The sequence below is a fragment of the Bufo gargarizans genome, chromosome 2 (assembly GCF_014858855.1).
Source record: "Bufo gargarizans isolate SCDJY-AF-19 chromosome 2, ASM1485885v1, whole genome shotgun sequence".
NCBI classification, from domain to species: Eukaryota; Metazoa; Chordata; class Amphibia; order Anura; family Bufonidae; genus Bufo; species Bufo gargarizans.
This window is the reverse complement of record NC_058081.1, coordinates 715,385,739-715,408,428: the sequence shown is the minus strand read 5'-3', so window position 1 is coordinate 715,408,428 and position 22,690 is coordinate 715,385,739. Positions and strand designations below refer to the sequence as shown.

The 22,690-nt window shown below is 42.6% G+C and overlaps 1 protein-coding gene across 1 annotated transcript in view; it reads right to left on the bottom strand.

Moving 5' to 3' along the window:
* The window catches only part of LOC122929124 (B-cell receptor CD22-like), an 88,374-nt gene extending 68,457 nt beyond the window's left edge, over positions 1 to 19,917 (bottom strand). Inside the window, exon 1 of the mRNA XM_044282614.1 lies at positions 19,848 to 19,917. The gene's annotated coding sequence lies outside the window, so the exon portion shown is untranslated. The remainder of the gene's footprint in view (positions 1 to 19,847) is intronic.
* Between the last annotated feature and the right edge of the window lie 2,773 nt (positions 19,918 to 22,690).

Sequence of the window (22,690 nt, the reverse complement as noted above, 5' to 3'; positions counted from 1 at the left end):
CCTTATTTGACGCTCTCCTTATATTTCTCAAATGTAGGATCTTGCCCAAAATGGGTGTTTTTTGTAATAACAGAATATAACAACCAACAGTATCTAAAGGGTGTATCTCACTCTGACAGATGCAGACAAGGCCGCAAATTGAGTACTTTGCCCAAAAAGGGTGTTTTTTTAATAACAGAATATGACAGTGGTATCTAAAGCGTGTATCTCACACTGACAGATACAGCAAGGGCTGTACAATTGAGTATTTTGCCCAAAAATTGTGTTTTTAAAAACCCAGAAAATTATGGCTGTATTTCTAGCTTAAATTGCACTCTGACTAATGCGGCAGAGGCCCCAGATGGAGGGTATTGCCAAAAATGGGTGTTTTTTAAAAGCAAGAAAATTGTTGAAGTATTTAAAGCTTGTTTTTAACAATCACAGATGCAGCAAAGGCTGCAATATTAAGTACTTTGCCCAAAGAGGGTGTTTTTTTAATAACAGAATATGACAACAGCGGTATCTAAAGCGTGTATCTCACACTGACAGATGCAGACACGGCCGCAAACTAAGTATTTTGCCCAAAATTGTGTTTTTTTTAATAACAGAATAGCACAGCTGTTTCTAAAACGTGTATCTCTCACTAACAGATGCAGACAAGGCCGCAAATTAAGTACTTTGCCTAAAAAGGGTGTTTTTTTAATAACAGAATATGACAGCGGTATCTAAAGCGTGTATCTCACACTGACAGCTGCAGCAAGGGCTGTAAAATTTAGTATTTTGCCCAAAAAATGTGTTTTTTAAAACCCAGAAAATTATAGCTGTTTTTGTAGCTTAAATTGCACACTGACTAATGCTGCAAAGGTCACCGATGTAGGGTCTTGCAAAAAATGGGTGATTAATTTTTTTAAACCCTGAATATAATTGCAGTATTTCAAGCTTCTATTTGACTGTCACAAATGCACATATGCTGTGCTGGTGCACAGAACTTGCATAAAATGGCCGCCGCTGCCGCCCACCTAACTAACAGACGGATAAAAGTTCTTTTTCTCTGTCACTGGGCTCAGGGCAGGGTAAAAAGATTGTGCACTGCACCCACACAACTAAATCTATGTAGTTTGCTGAGGTGACAAGCATTTTTGATTAAAGATTCTTTTCTATTCTCTCCCTGACAGCTGCAGCATCCTCTCCCTACACTAGTAACAGCAGAGTGACGTGCAGTGATGGCCAGTTCGCAGTTTTCACCAGCAAACACATGCAGGCTGCTATTTTTACTAAGGTTAGACTCACCAGTCCGGCGATGCACAGGTAAGCCCTTACCTGTGCCTGTGCCGTGAGCCGGTCTGAAATCAAATGCGGTGTCACAGCTGAGGATGGGGGAAACCCTCAGCTGTGCGATGCTAAGAGAAGTCCGGTCGCTACTCGGCCAGGACGACAGAATTAGGGAGCAGGTCACCTCCTATAGCGTCCCTAACACTGACCCTGTCTCCTATCCGTATGAGCCGACCCTGATGGTAGGAGGGCTCATCCTCTGGAACCTAATAGTCCCTACAAGCTCTCAGGATGGCCCTTAACTAAGGAGCAGGGTAAGACAACCTACTCCTCCTAGGCACGGAGGAACAGGAGTCTCACTGGCCAAGCAGCATGGAGAAGGGGAACATGAACAGATCTATGAATATGACATGTGAACCAAACAGTTCCACACTAACCTGCCACAGCCTTGCTGACTGGAACCCGTGCTCAGAAAACGCTGTCCACACAAACATAAAACAAACAGCACACACATAAGAACACACAGGAACCAGGACATCCATAGCTGCAATAAAAACCAAAGGCATAGGACATCAAGTAAACATCAGGGATATGGATTTTATGACCGGAAGGGTGGCCCTTACTGGAAGGATGGTAACAGGATACCAGGAGGACGACTCCAGATACATGCCTGAAGTACCCCTCAAGCTTCTGCCATCCAGCAGGAAGCTAAATAACCCAAGCGGCCACACCCACAAACACACTAGGAAAGGAGTTAACCCTTCCATCACCAAACCAGGTAAGTGTTACTTAAAGGGGAAGTGTACAGACAAGTATCACAGTGCAGCTGTTACCGCTGGCAACGACATGCGTGGCAACCATGTCCTGGAAACAGCCAGAGGGCCGAGACACTGCCACCACATGTACAGAGACACGACGTAGCCGCAGACAACCGCAAGTGAAAGGAACAACACAGTGCACACACACACATATAAACCCCGTGCACACCAAAGGATAAAACGCACACCTATAAAGACAGGTTGCCAGGTGGAAGCGCATGCAACATACTTTAGCCCTCACCTGTGATTGACAACAAAACCAAGACCGCAGGCAACTGCATGCGGTTACAGGAGTCACGACCATGACCATGGTCGTGACATGCGGTCACCGGGAGCAGGCAGTTCCGAGAACAGCCGCCGGGGGCCTTCATCGGGCTGTTCTCGGAACTGCTTGCTCCTGGTGACTGCATTTGATTTCAGACCGGCTCGCGGCACAGGCACAGGTAAGGGCTTACTAAATATGACAGCCCGCATGTGTTTGCTGGCGAACACTGCGAACTGGCCATCACTGGTGACGTGCAGCGCTATGTGACTCCAGCTTATATAGAGGCTGGGTCACATGCTGCACTGGTCAATCACAGCCATGCCATTAGTAGGTATGGCTGTGATGGCTTCTAAGGGCACAGAGTTAAACGCTTGTTGATTGGCTGCTCTGCAGCCTTTCAAAAAGCACCATAAAATAGCCAAACACCGAACCCGAACTTTTTCTGAAAAGTTCGGGTTCGGGTCCGGGGTCCAAAAATCCTAAAGTTCAGTACGAACCTGAACTTTACAGTTCGGGTTCGCTCAACCCTAATCTTCATCCATCATCGCCTGATGTGTTTTTTCAAGGAGGTATAGAAGTGGGATAGTTATGCTGAGGATGGCACCATCACTGCTGGCCTTGTTGGTGGAGTATTTGAAACAGCGCAACACGGCACACACATCCCGCATGTAGGCCCACTGTGAAGTGGTGCTGTTCTGCAGAGCAACTGTGCGTGCTGCAGGTGAAACTCCACTATCTCCTGCTGCTGTTTGCACAGTCTCTGAAGCATGTGCAAGGTGAAGTTCCACCTTGTGGGTACGTCACGTATGAGGCGGTGAGCGGGAAGGCTGAAGTTATGCTGCAGCGCAGACAGGCGAGCACAGAGACGGCCCACACTTTTTGCAGGAGCTCTGACATATCGGATTAATTTTTCAGGAACCTCTGCACCACCATATTCAGCACCAGGCAAGGGATGTGTGTAAAACCAGCTAGGCCCAGAGCTGCTATGAGATTTCACCCGTTATCGCACACCACCAGGCGGGTTTAAGGTTCAACTCATCGGTCTGTTCTTCGATGCCCGCCCACAGCTCCTGCGCGGTGTGGGGGAAATTCCCCCAAACAGATGAGTTTCAGAACAGCCTGCTGTTGTTTGTGCTGAAGCTGCTAGTGCAGGTGTTAAGCTGACCGGAGGAGGCAACAGGAGGCAACGAGAAACGCCCAGCAATCCTCAGTGGCGGTAGGACATGTGCCAAACCACTGTCTGCCTCAGGCCCAGTTGCCACTGCATTTACCCAGTGTGCAGTTAGGGAGATATAACGTCCCTGCCTGTACTAACTGGTCAATGTGTCAGTGCTTATGTGGGCCTTGCCACTGATGGCGTTGCGCCGCGCAAACCTGATTTTTTCCGCCACTTGTTCATACAGAGCAGGGATGTCCCATCTGGAAAAGTAGTGGCGGCTGGGAACCACTTACCGTGGGACAGCTGCCATCATGACATTTTTTTAAACTGTCAGCCTCCACCAGATGTAATGGCAACATTTCAAAGGCCAGCAGTTTTGAAATGCTGGCACTCAGGGCCAGGGATCGCGGGTGGGTAGGGGGGATACTTCCTCTTTCTCTCCAGTGTTTGGGGGATGGACAGTTGAACGCTTCCATGGGACAGTGTGAAGATTCTCGGTGACACTTCTGGTGGTGGTGGTGCTGTCACATCCTCTGTTTGCGGGGAGGAAGAAGCTGAGACCGCAGCAGAAGTGGTTTTTCAGGTGTGTACTCCACTGCAGTTTGTGCTTCGCATGTAGATGCCTGGTCATGCAGGTTGTGCTCAGGTTTAGAACATTTATGCCTCGCTTCAGGCTCTGACTGCACAACGTGCAAACCATTCGCATCTTGTCACAAAGAACTGCCATGCCAGGGAACTCCTTTGCTCTGGCTTTGGTGTTCCCAAGTCCCTGGGTGCGATGGGCAGTAGCAGGTGTACTGGCTAGGGGTTGGCTGCTCTGCTTTTGCACCCTCCCTCTTTCTCTGCATTGCACACGTCATTCGCATGACCTTGATTCCATGTTGGGTCTAGGACCACATCATCTTCCACCCACTCCTCACCCCTGCCCTCCTGGCCGGTCTGCACACTGCAGAAAGCCGCAGCAGTTGGCACCTGTATTTTGTCATCATCATCAGAGACGTGCTGCAGTGGTCTTCCCACATCACATCCTCAAACATAAGTGGTTGGGCATCAGTGCCTGGGGCAGGGCTAGGTGGATGTCCCATGGAAACCCCACCAGCAGAGTCATCAAAAAGCATAAGTGACTGCTTCATGATTTGGGGCTCAGACTGATTGGCTGATTTACAAGGGGATGAGGTAGAAAACAGATGCCCATGAGCTGCAGGTGCCAACTCTGCACTTTCAGCAGAGGACGGGGTGGGAGAAAATGTGAAGGAACTGAAGGCACTGTCAGCAACCCAATCTACTATCGCCTGTACTTGTTCTGGCCTCTCCATTCATACACCAGTATTCGGGCATACAAAATGATGCAGAATGTGCTGTCGCCTGCGTGCGCCTGAGGAAGGTGTTTCATTTGGGAGCATAGATGACACAGATCGACCACATCCTCTCTCTGCAGCAGAAGCACCACCAACACCATCAGCCCCACTACCAGGGCCACATCCCTTATTTGAGGCTCTCCTCATTCTTTGAGGTCACCCACAGAATTCACACAGATTAACTATTGTATCTCCCTGTCACAGATGCAATGTAGATGTATCTGACACCAAAAATTGAGTCTCTTTTACGCATTGAACAGATTAACTATTGTATTTCCCTGTCGTCTGACACCAAAAATGGGTTTATGTCACCCACAGAATTAACCGACAGATTAAGTATGTTATTTCTGTGTCTGGGGTGCAAATCTGGTGTATTGCACCCTCAAAAAATCACTTTAGGTCACCCACAGAATAAATAGCCAGATGAGATTCCTAACACTCTCCCTGACTTCAGCTGCTCCCTGTCCCTGCACTACTCAGAGCTGATGGGCGGGGCTACACGTGATCCAGCTTGTATATAGGCTGGGTCACATGATGCATCGGCCAATCACAGCCATGCCATTACTAGGCATGGCTGTGATGGCTTCTAAGTGCCCACAACTTAAAAGCCTGTTGGTTGGCTGCTCTGCAGCTTTTCAACAATCTTTATTAAATGCCCAAATACCAAACCTGAACTTTTGTGACAAAGTTCGGGCTTGGGTCCAGGTACCTGAACTTGCAAAGTTTGGTACGGGCCCAAACTTTGCAGTTTGGTGCGCGGGTGCGCTCAACACTACCATATATCATCTGATATCATCTGTCTATTGAGTACAATTAGGATCATCAGTCTGCTCCTCTCAACTTCTGTCTACCAAGAATCTCAGCAGGAATGTCCATATGTCTGCAAAGGGGTTCAGGGTGCAATCCAGAAGTTTTGCATCCTTTTACTTTGATACTGAATACTTTACAGTGGGGTTATCGTTACATAATGCTTTAAACATCTTCAAACATAGCTGAATAGAATTAAATAGACATTCTTAGGCCTCTTTCACACTTGCGTTGTCCGGATCCGGCGTGTACTCCATTTTCCGGAATTACACGCCGCATCCGGAAAAACGCAAGTGAACTGAAAACATTTGAAGACGGATCCGTCTTCAAAATGCGTTCAGTGTTACTATGGCAGCCAGGACGCTATTAAAGTCCTGGTTGCCATAGTAGGAGCGGGGAGCGGGGGAGCGGCATACTTACAGTCCGTGCGGCTCCCGGGGCGCTCCAGAATGACGTCAGAGCGCCCCATGCGCATGGATGACGTTTCCATGCGATCACGTGATCCATGCGCGTGGGGCGCCCTGACGTCACTCTGGAGCGCCCCGGGAGCCGCACGGACGGTAAGTATGCTGCTCCCCCGCTCCCCACTACACTTTACCATGGCTGCCAGGACTTTAGCGTCCCGGCAGCCATGGTAACCATTCAGAAAAAGCTAAACGTCGGATCCGGCAATGCGCCGAAACGACATTTAGCTTAAGCCCGGATCCGGATTAATGCCTTTCAATGGGCATTAATTCCGGATCCGGCCTTGCGGCAAGTGTTCAGGATTTTTGGCCGGAGCAAAAAGCGCAGCATGCTGCGGTATTTTCTCCGGCCCAAAAACGTTCCGGTCCGGAACTGAAGACATCCTGATGCATCCTGAACGGATTTCACTCCATTCAGAATGCATTAGGATAATCCTGATCAGGATTCTTCCGGCATAGAGTCCCGACGACGGAACTCTGGAAGAAAAGAACGCAGGTGTGAAAGAGCCCTTAGGGCGGGTTCACATTAACGTTATGGATTCCGTTTTAGTTTTCCATTATAACATGGTTATAATGGAAAATAACGGAATCCATAAGACGTAAGTCAAAACGGAAGCCTTTAAGAGGCATTCCGTTTTGATCCTTCATTATGTAGTGTCCCACTAGGTAGGAGGTAGGGGTGGGCACTACACAAGGGTCAATTGGTGTGCGCGTTACTTCTACTCACAAGGGACAGAAATGTTATATTTAATTGTGCATTTAATGTATTTTCTAATGTGTTTTTATATGCAATGTTCCCCTGTATGATGCAATAGCAGGCCTAGTTGGGTGTAGTTAGACATCCCAGACACTAGAGGGAGATAGGGAGCCCCTAGTATAAATGTCCAGGCCTAGACAGGGAGAGTTAGTGCAGAGTCAGGAGTCTGAGAAGACAGAAGTTAGAGGGCCTCCTCCTGACATGCAGCTTGATAGCCCTGGCTGCTAGCTATGACCAGGAGGCTAGTGAGGAGACCTAGCCTGCCTGAAGCCAAGAGAGCCTTAGTTAGCTCTGAAGTCACCCCAGTAGCAGGACAGAACCTCCTGGGAGAAACCCACAGTCATTCACCAGACAAGTAAGGAAATCCCAGGGAAAGATAAGTAACCCTGATGGGCAGATGCATTAGAAAGTAAAGCAAGGATTTAATTAATACCTGAGGAAGAGATATTTACCAAGGAATTAAGCCACCATTTAGGCATCCGGGCCTTGGGATAGAAAGCCAGACAGGAGTTCTAGAAAGAACAGTGTACGCTATTTCTGAGGAAAGGTACAACCTGATTCTGAGTGCATTGTGGATTTACCCTCTGAGTATCTTGCATAACCAATACCTGCCATTTTGTGGAGTAAGCCTACTTGTGAAGCTGTGAACTAAGAGACTGTGTTACCATCTGATGTACAAAGTTGGACTGTTTAGTAAAGCAACGTTTGGTTCACTATACTACCTGTGTACCTCAATTATTCCAACTATCAACCGGTGTGCCACCGTCAAAGGCACTGGCGTCACGAACCTTAAAGGGACCTTGCCCCAGGCACTCAAAATACCCGTAACATCCAGGGCACCTCATCCACCATCAGGCCTGGTCCCTTCATCCAGAGTGTGCCCCAGAGGAACCGTGTCTACCTCTCCTTCACTGCCACGTGCCTGCCCAGGGTTCTCCAATACAGTGAGTAACCCTCGATTGCCCATAACCGTGACCTCACTTCGCTATACCCTGCAGGTCTGGCGTGTTGCAATAATACAAGTCTATGGGCAGCATCACGGATCCGTCCTGGTTTCCATTAGGCAGGAGTCCAGTCCTGTTATGCTGCCCATAGACTTGTATTATGACGGAAGTCAAAACGGAAGCCTTTAAAAGGCATTCCGTTTTGCTTTCCGTCATAATAGAAGTCTATGGCAATCATAACGGATCCGTCCTGTTTCTGTTATGCAGAAAGGAAAATAAAGTCCTGTCAACAGGACTTTGTTTTCCGTCTTGCATAATGGGAACAAGAAGGATCCATTATGATTCCCATAGATTTCTATTATGACGGAAAGCAAAACTGAATGCCTCTTATAGGCTTCCGTTTTGACTTCCATCTTATGGATTCCGTTATTTTCCGTTATAACCATGTTATAACAGAAAACAAAAACGGAATCCATAATGGTGATGTGAACCCGCCCTTAAAGGTACATATTAACTCCATACATCATCATTTTCTCTGGCCTCTTCTAGCCATTTTCTGCCCTTCTTGATCAGACACATTTTCTGTTGTTTTTTGTTTGTTAGTTTTAGTGCATGCGTCTTTGAAAGCCTTAACTTATTTAATTTTTTTATAATTCAATATTTAAATATTTGTGCACCTGTTTCAGTAATACATGGCTTTTTAGTTTTTTTCTTTCATACCCGGGAAAATGTGAAAATGGGAGAAAATAGTCTATTTTTATACACAACAAAATACTTTTAAAGAATTATTTCTACTTTCCATAAGGGTAGTTATAGGGGGATATACAGTTTATGGTAAGTGTCTTTGTGGTGTGGCTGGTTTCTTTTTTTTTAAGATCACACAAGACTTTTTTGGGGGGGAGAGGAGGTAGAGGATAACATTATATTTTTTTGTTGGCGTCAGCATACTGTACATGTTCCTCTGAAATTCTGGGAATAAAGGGATGCAAATGAGCTCTTAACAAGCTCCGCCTCTAATGTCACCAGATGTAAGGCAGCTATCCTATAATTCAATGTTTAACCCTTTAACTAGGCCTTGAGACATCACTCGGATATCAAATAAGCCAGCACCTCATCTGCAGACAGTTGTTTTGGGGTGATTGCCCCTCATCAGGTCAGAGCAGAGAGTACTGGCTTAACTGGGTGAGTGGCCAAGTCAGGATTAAGGGGGTACTATCTTTCCTTGGGGAGAGAGCGCCTATGTCATAGAGAGAAAGTACCCCCCCAAATCCTGACTTAGGCCTCTCATCCAGTTAAGTCCATTCTCTCTGCTCTGCACTGATGAGGGGCAATCACCCCAATGATGTCTGCAGATGAGGTGCTGTCTTATTTAACCGCCTCCGGACCGCCTAACGCAGGATCGCGGTCCAGAGGCGGCTGTCTCAGGCAGAGTGACGCATCGGTGCGTCATCTCGCGAGACGCGAGACTTCCTGTGAATGCGCGCGCCTGTGTTCACAGGAACTGCAGGTAAGCGAGCTGATCTACAGCCTGCCAGCAGCGATCGTTCGCTGGCAGGCTGTAGATGCGATTTTTTTAACCCCTAACAGGTATATTAGACGCTGTTTTGATAACAGCGTCTAATATACCTGCTACCTGGTCCTCTGGTGGTCCCTTTTGCTTGGATCGACCACCAGAGGACACAGGTAGCTCAGTAATAAGTAGCATCAAACACCACTACACTACACCCCCCGTCACTTATTAACCCCTGATCACCCCATATAGACTCCCTGATCACCCCTTGTCATTGATCATCCCCTGTCATTGATCACCCCCGTCATTGATCACCCCCCTGTAAGGCTCCATTCAGACGTCAGTATGTGTTTTACGGATCCACGGATCCATGGATCGGATCCGCAAAACACATACGGACGTCTGAATGGAGCCTTACAGGGGGGTGATCAATGACAGGGGGGTGATCACCCCATATACAGTCCCTGATCACCCCCTGTCATTGATCACCCCCCTGTAAGGCTCCATTTAGAAATTTTTTGGGCACAAGTTAGCGGAAATTGATTTTTTTATATTTTCTTTGTATTTTTTTTTTCTTGCAAAGTCTCATATTCCACTAACTTGTGTCAAAAAATAAAATCTCACATGAACTCACCATACCCCTCACGGAATCCAAATGCGTAAATTTTTTTAGACATTTATATTCCAGACTTCATCTCACGCTTTAGGGCCCCTAAAATGCCAGGGCAGTATAAATACCCCACATGTGACCCCATTTTGGAAAGTAGACACCCCAAGGTATTCGCTGAGGGGCATATTGAGGCCATGAAAGATTTAACTTTTTGTCCCAAGTTAGCGGAAAGGGAGACTTTGTGAGAAAAAAAATAAAAAAATCAATTTCCGCTAGCTTGTGCCACCCAAAAAATCTTCCATGAACTCGCCATGCCCCTCATTGAATACCTTATGGTGTCTTCTTTCCAATATGGGGTCACATGTGGGGTATTTATACTGCCCTGGCATTTTAGGGGCCCAAAAGCGTGAGAAGAAGTCTGGAATCCAAATGTCTAAAAATGCCCTCCTAAAAAGAATTTGGGCCCGTTTGCGCATGTAGGCTGCAAAAAAGTGTCACACATGTGGTATCGCCGTACTCAGGAGAAGTAGGGCAATGTGTTTTGGGTGTCTTTTTACATATACCCATGCTGGGTGAGATAAATATCTTGGTCAAATGCCAACTTTGTGTAAAAAAATGGGAAAAGTTGTATTTTGCCGAGATACCCCAAAACACATTTCCCAACTTCTCCTGAGTACGGTGATACCACATGTGTGACACTTTTTTGCAGCCTAGGTGGGCAAAGGGGCACAAATTCCAAAGAGCACCTTTAGGATTTCACAGGGCATTTTTTACACATTTTGATTTCAAACTACTTCTCACGCATTAGGGCCCCTAAAATGCCAGGGCAGTATAACTACCCTACAAGTGACCCCATTTTGGAAAGAAGACACCCCAAGGTATTCCGTGAGGGGCATGGCGAGTTCCTAGAATTTTTTTTTTTTGTCACAAGTTAGCGGAAAATGATTTTTATTTTATTTTTTCTTACAAAGTCTTATATTCCGCTAACTTGTGACAAAAAATAAAAAATTCTAGGAACTCGCTTTGCCCCTCACGGAATACCTTGGGGTGTCTTCTTTTCAAAATGGGGTCACTTGTGGGGTAGTTATACTGCCCTGGCATTTTAGGGGCCCTAATGTGTGAGAAGTAGTTTGAAATCAAAATGTGTAAAAAATGGCCTGTGAAATCCTTAAGGTGTTCTTTGGAATGTGGGCCCCTTTGCCCACCTAGGATGCAAAAAAGGGTCACACATGTGGTATCGCTGTACTCAGGAGAAGTTGGGCAATGTGTTTTGGGGTGTAATTTTACATATTAAAATTCAAATGTTTAGAGAGGGCTCACCTACTGCTCAAGAATTATATGGGTGCTCCTGCGGAGAGGATTCACCCAATCCTCTAAAATAATTGAAAGAAAATGTAAAATAGTAGGGCACACCACCACTTGATACCACGCGGAGAGTTGGTATAAAGATATATATTTATTCTTAATTGTTGTGACATATAATGTTTAAAACATGCTAAAACATATACACTAAAATTATAAAATTTCTAAAACACAGTCATAAATGAAGTCTGTTGGGTTTTTACACAAAATCTTATATGTAACAGTCTCTCCTAAGGGTTAATTGACCCAAATAGTGTCCCAGGAGGGGATAATGTACATGAAAAACTCGATCCGATGATCAGAAGATAGTCACTTATATCATTTGAGGTTTGGTTGCCACTTCTCCTAATTGCAGTAATACCGCTAATAAAAGTCGCTGCCTAATTGCAGAAATTGCAGAAATAAACCGGAATAGTTTTTACTCACTGTTTTGGGTGGTACCGGTTTTGTTAAATCACTCGTGGCGTCCCACGTGTAGTGAAAATCTTTATAGGCTACGGTATGATGCGGTTTTAAATTACTGCAACGATGGTGGAGAAACTTTCGGGATCCTCGTGATTATATGTAGCTGAGCTGTCTTGGAGATCACCTGGAAACAAATACCTTCTGCGCCGTTTGTTTGTGGTACGCAGGGTTAGTTTTCACCAGGAGGAAGGATCTCAGCGAAAAATGACAGGTATCCAGCTTTTCTTTGTAACGAAACAGATTCACCAATCCCTTTCTTGAAGCGCTTATTCTCCTCCGGTGCTGTACTTTTATCTCATGGGATTAATTACCATACGCGTTTCGGAGTGGGCTACGACTCCTTCTTCAGTGGTTGAATTTCCCATGGAAATGATCAGTCTTTATATACCTGAACAGGTGTGGTCTTAGTTGATTGGCTCATGCTGTGTATAGGAAGTGACGTGAATTTCCTTTTAAGGTTCATGATAACAGGCTGTATATCTTAAAAACATTTATTTCTTATATTAAAAATTTATTAAATCACTATGATATATATATCACTTTACATTACCAATATATAGTAAAATATTTAAAATAAAACTAAACGAGCGTCATGAACATATCAATCAAAATTGCGTTTGTCTAACTTTATAAATGCTAGATTGTAAACCAACTCAGAGTCTATATCATATAGATTCCATATTTTATAGTGTTAATGATGCGAAATAGTGGGTAGAGGATGAAAATATATATGCCGCCCGTCATGCGATAAATCTTCGGTTTTTATATGATAAGGTAAATATTCATTATTGCGTTTTTGCTATATTTCAATTCTCTATCCATATTGATACTGCTGTGCATTCCTTTAGATCCTACAGACATACAATAATTCTATACAATAAATATATGAAATATATAGAATATACATAATATATAAAAAAATAATAAAATGTATAAAAATTTTAATTATGTCAAACAACTATATTTTATTAATTACGAGTTGAATTTTCCAAATATGTTTGGTTATGCATGGTTTTGAAGTGGTTAGACAAAGTATGTTTTTCATAACCCTTCTTCATGTTCGAAATATGTTCGGCTATACGGACTTTGAGTTGTCTTTTGGTTCTCCCCACATACTGTCTTTTGCAGGGGTATTGTAAAATATAAATAACGCTATTAGAGTTACACGTGAGGAAGTCTTTGATCGTGTGTTCATGTGTATTTGTCATGGATTTTACTATCAATGTTTTTTTGGGGAATGTGGTATTCTTGCACCCCATACATTTGCCGCACCGAAGAAAAACTGTGGTGTTTGTCCATTCTTGTATGGACAGACCGACCTTGCTTTTATTTCTTTTTGGAATTGTAGGTGCTACCATAAGTGCTAAATTTGGTGCTTTAGTAAAAGTAATCTGAGGAAATTGTGGAATTAAGTGGCCTATTACTTTATCTTTATTTATAATGTGCCAATGCTTATTGATTATATATATTACTTTTTTATGGTGCGTATTAAAAGGTAAAATCATTCTTGTGTTTCCATCTTTTTGTTCCTTTTTAGTTTTTATATCGAAAAAAGACTTTCGATCCATTTGTCTGACTGTATCTATAGCTGTCTCCAGAATTTTTACAGGATATTGTTTTTCCAAAAAAATCATTTTTCAATGTTACAGCTTCTTCCTCAAAGTCCTCTAATTTTGAGCAATTTCTCCTAATCCGCCTAAACTGTCCCATTGGTATGTTTAGGAGCCATTGAGGTAAATGACAGCTATTATATAAAATATAGCAGTTTTTTGTGGTTGGCTTGCGATATGTATTACAGACTAATTTGTTCTCTTCTATTTTAATTTGCAAGTCCAAAAATTCAACCATCGTTTGGCTAGTCTTCCCTGCAAACCGTAAATTGCAATCGTTTTTGTTGATGTCCTCCAAAAATTTGTCCAATGATTCCTGATCACCCTTCCATATGAAGAGGACATCGTCTATGTACCTCTTCCAGAGCACCAGGTCTGTCCCCAGCTTAGGGTCAATAGTTTTTTGCTCCCAATTCGCCATAAATAAATTGGCGTAGCTGGGGTCAAACCTGGTGCCCATTGCAGTGCCACATATCTGCAGATATACAGGTCCTTCTCAAAAAATTAGCATATTGTGATAAAGTTCATTATTTTCTGTAATGTACTGATAAACATTAGACTTTCATATATTTTAGATTCCTTACACACCAACTGAAGTAGTTCAAGCCTTTTATTGTTTTAATATTGATGATTTTGGCCACAGCTCATGAAAACCCAAAATTCTTATCTAAAAAAATTAGCATATCATGAAAAGGTTCTCTAAACGAGCTATTAACCTAATCATCTGAATCAACTAATTAACTCTAAACACCTGCAAAAGATTCCTGAGGCTTTTAAAAACTCCCAGCCTGGTTCATTACTCAAAACCGCTATCATGGGTAAGACTGCCGACCTGACTGCTGTCCAGAAGGCCATCATTGACACCCTCAAGCAAGAGGGTAAGACAAAGAAAGAAATTTCTGAACGAATAGGCTGTTCCCAGAGTGCTGTATCAAGGCACCTCAGTGGGAAGTCTGTGGGAAGGAAAAAGTGTGGCAGAAAACGCTGCACAACGAGAAGAGGTGACCGGACCCTGAGGAAGATTGTGGAGAAGGACCGATTCCAGACCTTGGGGGGACCTGCGGAAGCAGTGGACTGAGTCTGGAGTAGAAACATCCAGAGCCACCGTGTACAGGCGTGTGCAGGAAATGGGCTACAGGTGCCGCATTCCCCAGGTCAAGCCACTTTTGAACCAGAAACAGCGGCAGATGCGCCTGACCTGGGCTACAGAGAAGCAGCACTGGACTGTTGCTCAGTGGTCCAAAGTACTTTTTTCGGATGAAAGCAAATTTTGCATGTCATTCAGAAATCAAGGTGCCAGAGTCTGGAGGAAGACTGGGGAGAGGGAAATGCCAAAATGCCTGAAGTCCAGTGTCAAGTACCCACAGTCAGTGATGGTCTGGGGTGCCATGTCAGCTGCTGGTGTTGGTCCGCTGTGTTTTATCAAGGGCAGGGTCAATGCAGCTAGCTATCAGGAGATTTTGGAGCACTTCATGCTTCCATCTGCTGAAAAGCTTTATGGAGATGAAGATTTCATTTTTCAGCACGACCTGGCACCTGCTCACAGTGCCAACACCACTGGTAAATGGTTTACTGACCATGGTATTACTGTGCTCAATTGGCCTGCCAACTCTTCTGACCTGAACCCCATAGAGAATCTGTGGGATATTGGGAAGAGAAAGTTGAGAGACGCAAGACCCAACACTCTGGATGAGCTTAAGGCCGCTATCGAAGCATCCTGGGCCTCCATAACACCTCAGCAGTGCCACAGGCTGATTGCCTCCATGCCACGCCGCATTGAAGCAGTCATTTCTGCAAAAGGATTCCCGACCAAGTATTGAGTGCATAACTGAACATAATTATATGAAGGTTGACTTTTTTTGTATTAAAAACACTTTTCTTTTATTGGTCGGATGAAATATGCTAATTATTTGAGATAGGAAATTTGGGTTTTCATGAGCTGTATGCCAAAATCATCAATATTAAAACAATAAAAGGCTTGAACTACTTCAGTTGGTGTGTAATGAATCTAAAATATATGAAAGTCTAATGTTTATCAGTACATTACCGAAAATAATGAACTTTATCACAATATGCTAATTTTTTGAGAAGGACCTGTATATCTGAATTAAACCAGAAATAATTGTGGTCCAAAATATATTGTGTGACTGTGATATTGGATCTGTTCCATGGGTAATTAGTTGTTTTCTTGTAATTGTTGTCCCATAGCTTCTATACCCTGTTTATGATTTATCACTGTATACAGGGACTGTACGTCTAATGTCCCTATAATCCATTCAGGATTGTACTGTAATTTTTCTATTATTTGTATTATAGAAGTTGTATCTTTTATATAGGATCCAATTGTTTTAACTACTGGCTGCAACAATTTGTCTATATAGTGTGAAAGGTTTGCTGTAAGAGAGCCTATGCCGGAAATTATTGGCCGTCCTGGCGGATTTATCGGATCTTTGTGCAATTTAGGAATGCAATAGAATACTGGCAATCTACATTGGCTATTGGTGATATAATGGTATTCCTGTTGGGATAGGATACCTAATCGCAGGCCTTCTTCACATAGATTTATTAGTTGTTTGTGGAACACTGTAGTGGGGTCAGTACGTAAACGTTTATACGTGGTTGTATCAGATAATTGTCTGACACATTCTTTATTATAGTTATCCACATCCCACACTACAATAGCTCCACCCTTATCAGCTGGATGTATTATTATTTTCTGGTCTTTTTGTAGTTGTTTTATTGCCTGTATCTCTGTTTTTGATAAATTATTTTCTCTATTTTTATTTGTTTTTATTTTCCTAATATCAAATTCCACTGCTTGTCTAAAGGCTATCATTTCTTCACTAGTCTCTTGACGTGGGTATTTTACCGATTTACTTTTTGCGTCCGTATGTACATATTTTCTTCCCTCTATTGGGTTTGCTCCATTCATTATAGGGTTCTTAATGAAATAGAAAATGAGACTGATCATTTCCATGGGAAATTCAACCACTGAAGAAGGAGTCGTAGCCCACTCCGAAACGCGTATGGTAATTATCCCATGAGATAAAAGTACAGCACCGGAGGAGAATAAGCGCTTCAAGAAAGGGATCGGTGAATCTGTTTCGTTACAAAGAAAAGCTGGATACCTGTCATTTTTCGCTGAGATCCTTCCTCCTGGTGAAAACTAACCCTGCGTACCACAAACAAACGGCGCAAAAGGTATTTGTTTCCAGGTGATCTCCAAGACAGCTCAGCTACATATAATCACAGAGGATCCCGAAAGTTTCTCCACCATCGTTGCAGTAATTTAAAACCGCATCATACCGCAGCCTATAAAGATTTTCACTACACGTGGGACGCCACGAGTGATTTAACAAAACCGGTACCACCCAAAACAGTGAGTAAAAACTATTCCGGTTTATTTCTGCAATTTCTGCAATTAGGCAGCGACTTTTATTAGCGGTATTACTGCGATTAGGAGAAGTGGCAACCAAACCTCAAATGATATAAGTGACTATCTTCTGATCATCGGATCGAGTTTTTCATGTACATTATCCCCTCCTGGGACACTATTTGGGTAAATTAACCCTTAGGAGAGACTGTTACATATAAGATTTCGTGTATAACCCAACAGACTTCATTTATGACTGTGTTTTAGTAATTTTACATATACCCATGCTGGGTGAGAGAAATATCTCGGCAAAAGACAACTTTTCCCATTTTTTTTATACAAAGTTGGCATTTGACTGAGATATTTATCTCACCCAGCATGGGTATATGTAAAATGACACCCCAAAACACATTGCCCAAATTCTCCTGAGTACGGCGATACCACATGTGTGACACTTTTTTGCAGCCTAGGTGGGCAAAGGGGCACACATTCCAAAGAACACCTTTAGGATTTCACAGGCCATTTTTTACACATTTAGATTTCAAACTACTTCTCGCACATTAGGGCCCCTAAAATGCCAGGGCAGCATAACTACCCCACAAGTGACCCCATTTTGGAAAGAAGACACCCCAAGGTATTTTGTGATGGGCATAGTGAGTTCATGGAAGTTTTTATTTTTGTCACAAGTTAGTGGAATATGAGACTTTGTAAGGAAAAAAAAAATCTGCATTTTCTGCTAACTTGTGACAAAAAATAAGAAGTTCTATGAACTTACTATGCCCATCAGTGAATACCTTGGGGTGTCTACTTTATGAAATGGGGTCATTTGTGGGGTTTTTCTACTGTCTGGGCATTGTAGAACCTCAGGAAAAATGACAGGTGCTCAGAAAGTCAGAGCTGCTTCAAAAAGTTGAAATTCACATTTTTGTACCATAGTTTGTAAACGCTATAACTTTTACCCAAACCATTTTTTTTACCCAAACATTTTTTTCTTTCAAAGACATGTAGAACAATAAATTTAGAGAAAAATGTATATATAGATGTTGTTTTTTTGAAAAAATTTACAACTGAAAGTGAAAAATGTAATTTTTTTGCAAAAATGTCAGTAAATTTTGATTAATAACAAAAAAAGTTAAAATTTCAGCAGCAATGAAATACCACCAAATGAAAGCTCTATTAGTGAGAAGAAAAGGAGGTAAATTCATTTGGGTGGTAAATTGCATGACCGAGCGATAAACGGTGAAAGTAGTGCAGTGCAGAAGTGTAAAAAGTGGTCTGGTTATTAAGGGTGTTTAAGCTAGGGGGTCAGGGGGTCAGCCCCCCTAGCTTAAACACCCTTAATGACCAGACCACTTTTAATATCCGAGTCATGTGAAACATTGACTTACAGGATAACTACCTTACGTCTGATGGCATCAGAGGCGGAGCTTGTTAAGAGCTCTTTTGAATCCCTTTCTTCACAGAATTCCAGAGGAGCATGTATGGCCTATAGGTCTCCTCAAGCCGACTAAGAGTCTCTCTCCCCAAGGAGAGGTAGTACCCCCCAAATCCTAACTTAGGCATCTCACCCAATTAAGCCAGTACTCTCTGCTCTGTACTGATGAGGGGCAATCAACCTGAAACAGCTGTCTGCAGATGAGATACTGGCTTATTTAATATCAAAGTCATATCTTAAAGCTGATTTAAAAGATTGAACATTGACTTATAGGATAGCTGCCTTACATCTGGTGGCATCAGAGGCAGAGCTTGTTAAGAGCTCATTTGCATCCCTTTCTTTCCATAATTTTACATTTTTATTGCTGATTTCTCTTGCAACTTGGACTGCCTTATTAGCCGTAGTTACAGAGGGAATACATCTTCTAGAAGTTTTAATTTTAGCCTCACTACTGAGCTGATACAGTATGCTTACCCCAAACACTTGTTTATGTACTCATCCCCGGCAACTTCCTGATCTGTATATACAGTGATGGAGGAGGCAGGGTAGGTAAAATAGAATATAAGGACTACAAGTTGCAGCACACATGCAAACACTGGAAACATGAAGACATGTAAATTGCATTACTGCTTCACTTACTATATGAAAATTAAAAGCTCTTTGCACATATTTTTTTATCAAAATTGTGTCTGGCCCATCTTTTAGCAACAATGTGGCTTCCAACATATGGTCCCTACACTATCAGACTTGCCTCTGTTGGAAGCCACCTTGTTGCTGGTAGATGGACCCGACACAATGTGTGCTTCTTCCTCTTTGGGAGTTTTTGCCTCCCTCTAGATCAGCATTGCATGAGAATAGTCTGAAGTGGATGGATGTTTGACTTAGTTATCTTGCCACTTTGCTATGTTACTGCTTGCAAAATAATGAAACATAGCAACAAACAGTAACATAAAAATACTTTTGATTCATACATGTTGAAGTTTCAATAAATATTAATTAAGATTAAAATAAATTTCCACTACTACAAGTAGCAATGATGAGGGACACTGCCTTCTCATCAGAGAAGGTGAGAACTGCATTTACGTGCAGCTATCACCTCTTTTCTATGGGGAAGAGCGATCTCTACCTCTATCATTTCCATTGAGAAACATTCTGGGCAGCTGATCCCTGTTTATACAGCACAACCTGCTGCACAGAAATGATGATTTAGGTGACTGCATCAGCCTGGTCATGAGAGGATTGGCAGCACATTAACATATGGCACTAATCAGGAATCAGCATTCCAAGAAACCCTCCTTCCCGATAATAATAATCTAGAATATTCAAAAAAAAGAATATATATGTCACTATATTCTATATATTCGTGAATTCTCGAAGTGCCGATATTCGCGACTAATATTCGCGCCCAACACTACATATGAACATATGAATGATTGTAATGCATTATGTCTTTTAGCAACCTATGCTTCCACTTTCCTTACCTGCACTCTTCCTGTAAAAGTGCAGAAACCTTACATTACAAAAAAGCAATCTAATATAAAACAGTAAAAAGATAACAGAGAGGAGGGGAGAGGTGTGGAGAGGAGGAGGGGGATGCAGCTGGTCATAGAATTCATTAAAATAAGACCTGAAATCACATTGAATTACAGTATTACTTACACGCTGCTTCCATTACTGTGACATCTCAGAAAGCAGCACAAGGAGAAACGTCTCTCTTCTATGCATTAGGCTGTTAGGGAAGTGACTTGTGTAAGTTACTTCCTGAAAATGTGTTATAACATTTGGATAATCTCCATCTTTGCTTCCTCTGTCTGTGTAACTGGTAAAGATATTCCGTCGCAACCTCAACAGCAGTACATAGAAGCCAAACTATGTGGAGGCTTAGAAATAGTTATTTACGTAACATCTTTTGCTGCAAACGAATGTATTCATCGCACTCTATAGTGAGCTATTACAAGTTTGCTGAGGAAATGATGACTCTTTTTGTCTTCCTTTTCGCAAGTCAGTTTAAGCTAAAACAAGTTTCAATTCTTGCCTCGGGCAGCATGAAGGCTATGTACATCCCTGTCCCTGGCCACAAAGAACTGAGGGCCCATGAGGCTTTAGCTACGCCCTGTGCAGGCCGCAAACAGCAGAAATGTTCACAATATCCAGAGTATTGGATGTATAGTAAAGTGGTTTTCCAATAAGCAACATTTAGTACCTATTGAGCTCCAGGAGAATAGAGAGGCACACAATACAAGTTGCTTGAGGTCCAGTGTGAAGTTTCCATATTCAGTGATGGTCTGGGGAGCAATGTCATCTGCTGGTGTTGGTCCACTGTGTTATATCAAGTCCAAGGTCAGCGCAGCTGTCTACCAGGACATTTTAGAGCACTTCATACTTCCCTCTGCTGACAAGCTTTATGGAGATGATGATTTAATTTTCGAGCAGGACTTGGCACCTGCCCACACTGCCAAAAGTACCGATACCTGGTGTAATAACCACAGTATCACTGGGCTTGATTGGCCAGAAAACTCACCTGAGCTAAACCTCATAGAGAATCTATGGGGTATTGTCAAGAGGAAGATGAGAGAAATCTGACCCAACAATGCAGACGAGCTGAAGGCCACCTACTATTAAAGCAACCTGGGCTTCCATAACTCCTCAGCAGTGCCAGAGGCTGATGGCCTCCATGCCACACCGCATTGATGCAGTAATTCATGCAAAAGGAGCTCTGACCAAGTACTGAGTGCCTATACTGTACAGACTTTTCAGTAGGCCAACATCTCTGCATTAAAATCATTTATTTAATTGATTGATTATATAATATTCTAATTTTCTGAGGTCCTGTCTTATGGGTTTTCTTTAGCTGTAAGTCATAATCATCAATATAAAACCAATAGATGCTTAAAACAGATCACTCTGTGTGTAATGCATCTATAGAATATATGAGCTTCACTTTTTGAACTGATTTACTGAATTCACAGTTCTGACAAATTCCCATCGGGGATCCTTATAATAATAGTGGTAAAGAGAGGTATACTTCACAGACCGCCACCATTAAACGTAGCCTTTATTAGATAAATATATATATATATATATATATATATATAAAAATGGAGTAAGGGAAAAAAAATGTATATGTATCTTCACAAAGTGAAACCAGATTCAAATAATATATTATATATAGTAATCTATCTGTCCCAGATGGTTACAGAGAGTATCATAAATCACAGTATCATAAATAAAACCTCACATGATGTAAGAGTACCAACGCGTTTCACCTCATTACCTATTGTGGCTCATCAGGGGACTGTTGTAATCCTTTTAATTGGATCTCTTATACATTAGCATGACAATATCTAGAATTAACTAGATTCAGACCATGTACACTGCCTGTCCAAAAAAAAAGTCGCCACCAAAAAAAAAAAGGTCACACACTCATTGGACAGCCTTTAGCTTTGATTACGGCACGCATTCGCTGTGGCATTGTTTCGATAATCTTCTGCAATGTCACAAGATTTATTTCCATTCAGTGCTGCATTAATTTTTCACCAAGATATTGCATTGATGATGGTAGAGTCTGACTGCTGAGCAAAGCCTTCTCCAGCACATCCCAAAGGTTCTCAATGGGGTTAAGGTCTGGACTCTGTGGTGGCCAATCCATGTGTCAAAATTATATCTCATGCTCCCTGAACCACTCTTTCACAATATGAGCCCGATGAATCCTGGCATTGTCATCTTGGAATATGCCCGTGCCATCAGGGAAGAAAAAATCCATTGATGGAATAACCTGGTCATTCAGTATGTTCAGGTAGTCGCTGACCTCATTCTTGGAGCACATACTAGACCTGACCAACTGCAGCAACCCCAGGTCATAGCACTGCCCCCACAGGCTGGTACAGTAGGCACTAGGCATGATGGGGGCATCACTTAATCTGCCTCTCTTCTTACCCTGATGCGCCCATCACTCTGGAACAGGGTAAATCTGGACTCATCAGACCACACAACCTTTTTCCATTGCTCCAGAGTCCAATCTTTATGCTCCCTAGCAAATTGAAGCCTTTTTTTCTGGTTTGCCTCACTGATTAGTGGTTTTCTTACGGCTACACAGCTGTTCAGTCCCAATCCCTTGAGTTCCCTTCGCATTGTGTGTGTGGAAATGCTTTTACTTTCACTATTAAACATAGCCCTGAGTTATACTGTTGTTTTTCTTCTATTTGATTTCACCAAACGTTTAATTGATTGCATATAGGGCATATAGGAGGTTCCCAATACGGGATCGCCCCTATCAGGGCAGCCATTCCGTTCTAGGCAGGGTACAAAGAATAGGGAAGCACTAGGATTTAGATGTTTTTTTTTCCTTCCTTCCCAGTGGCATAACATTTTTAATATAAGGCACTTATTGGTATTTTTTTTATATATATTGAATAAAGGCTAAGTTTTAATGGTGACAGTCTGTGAAGAGAATTGAATTACTGAAATAAATTAAAACATTTTGATGATATTCTAATTTATTG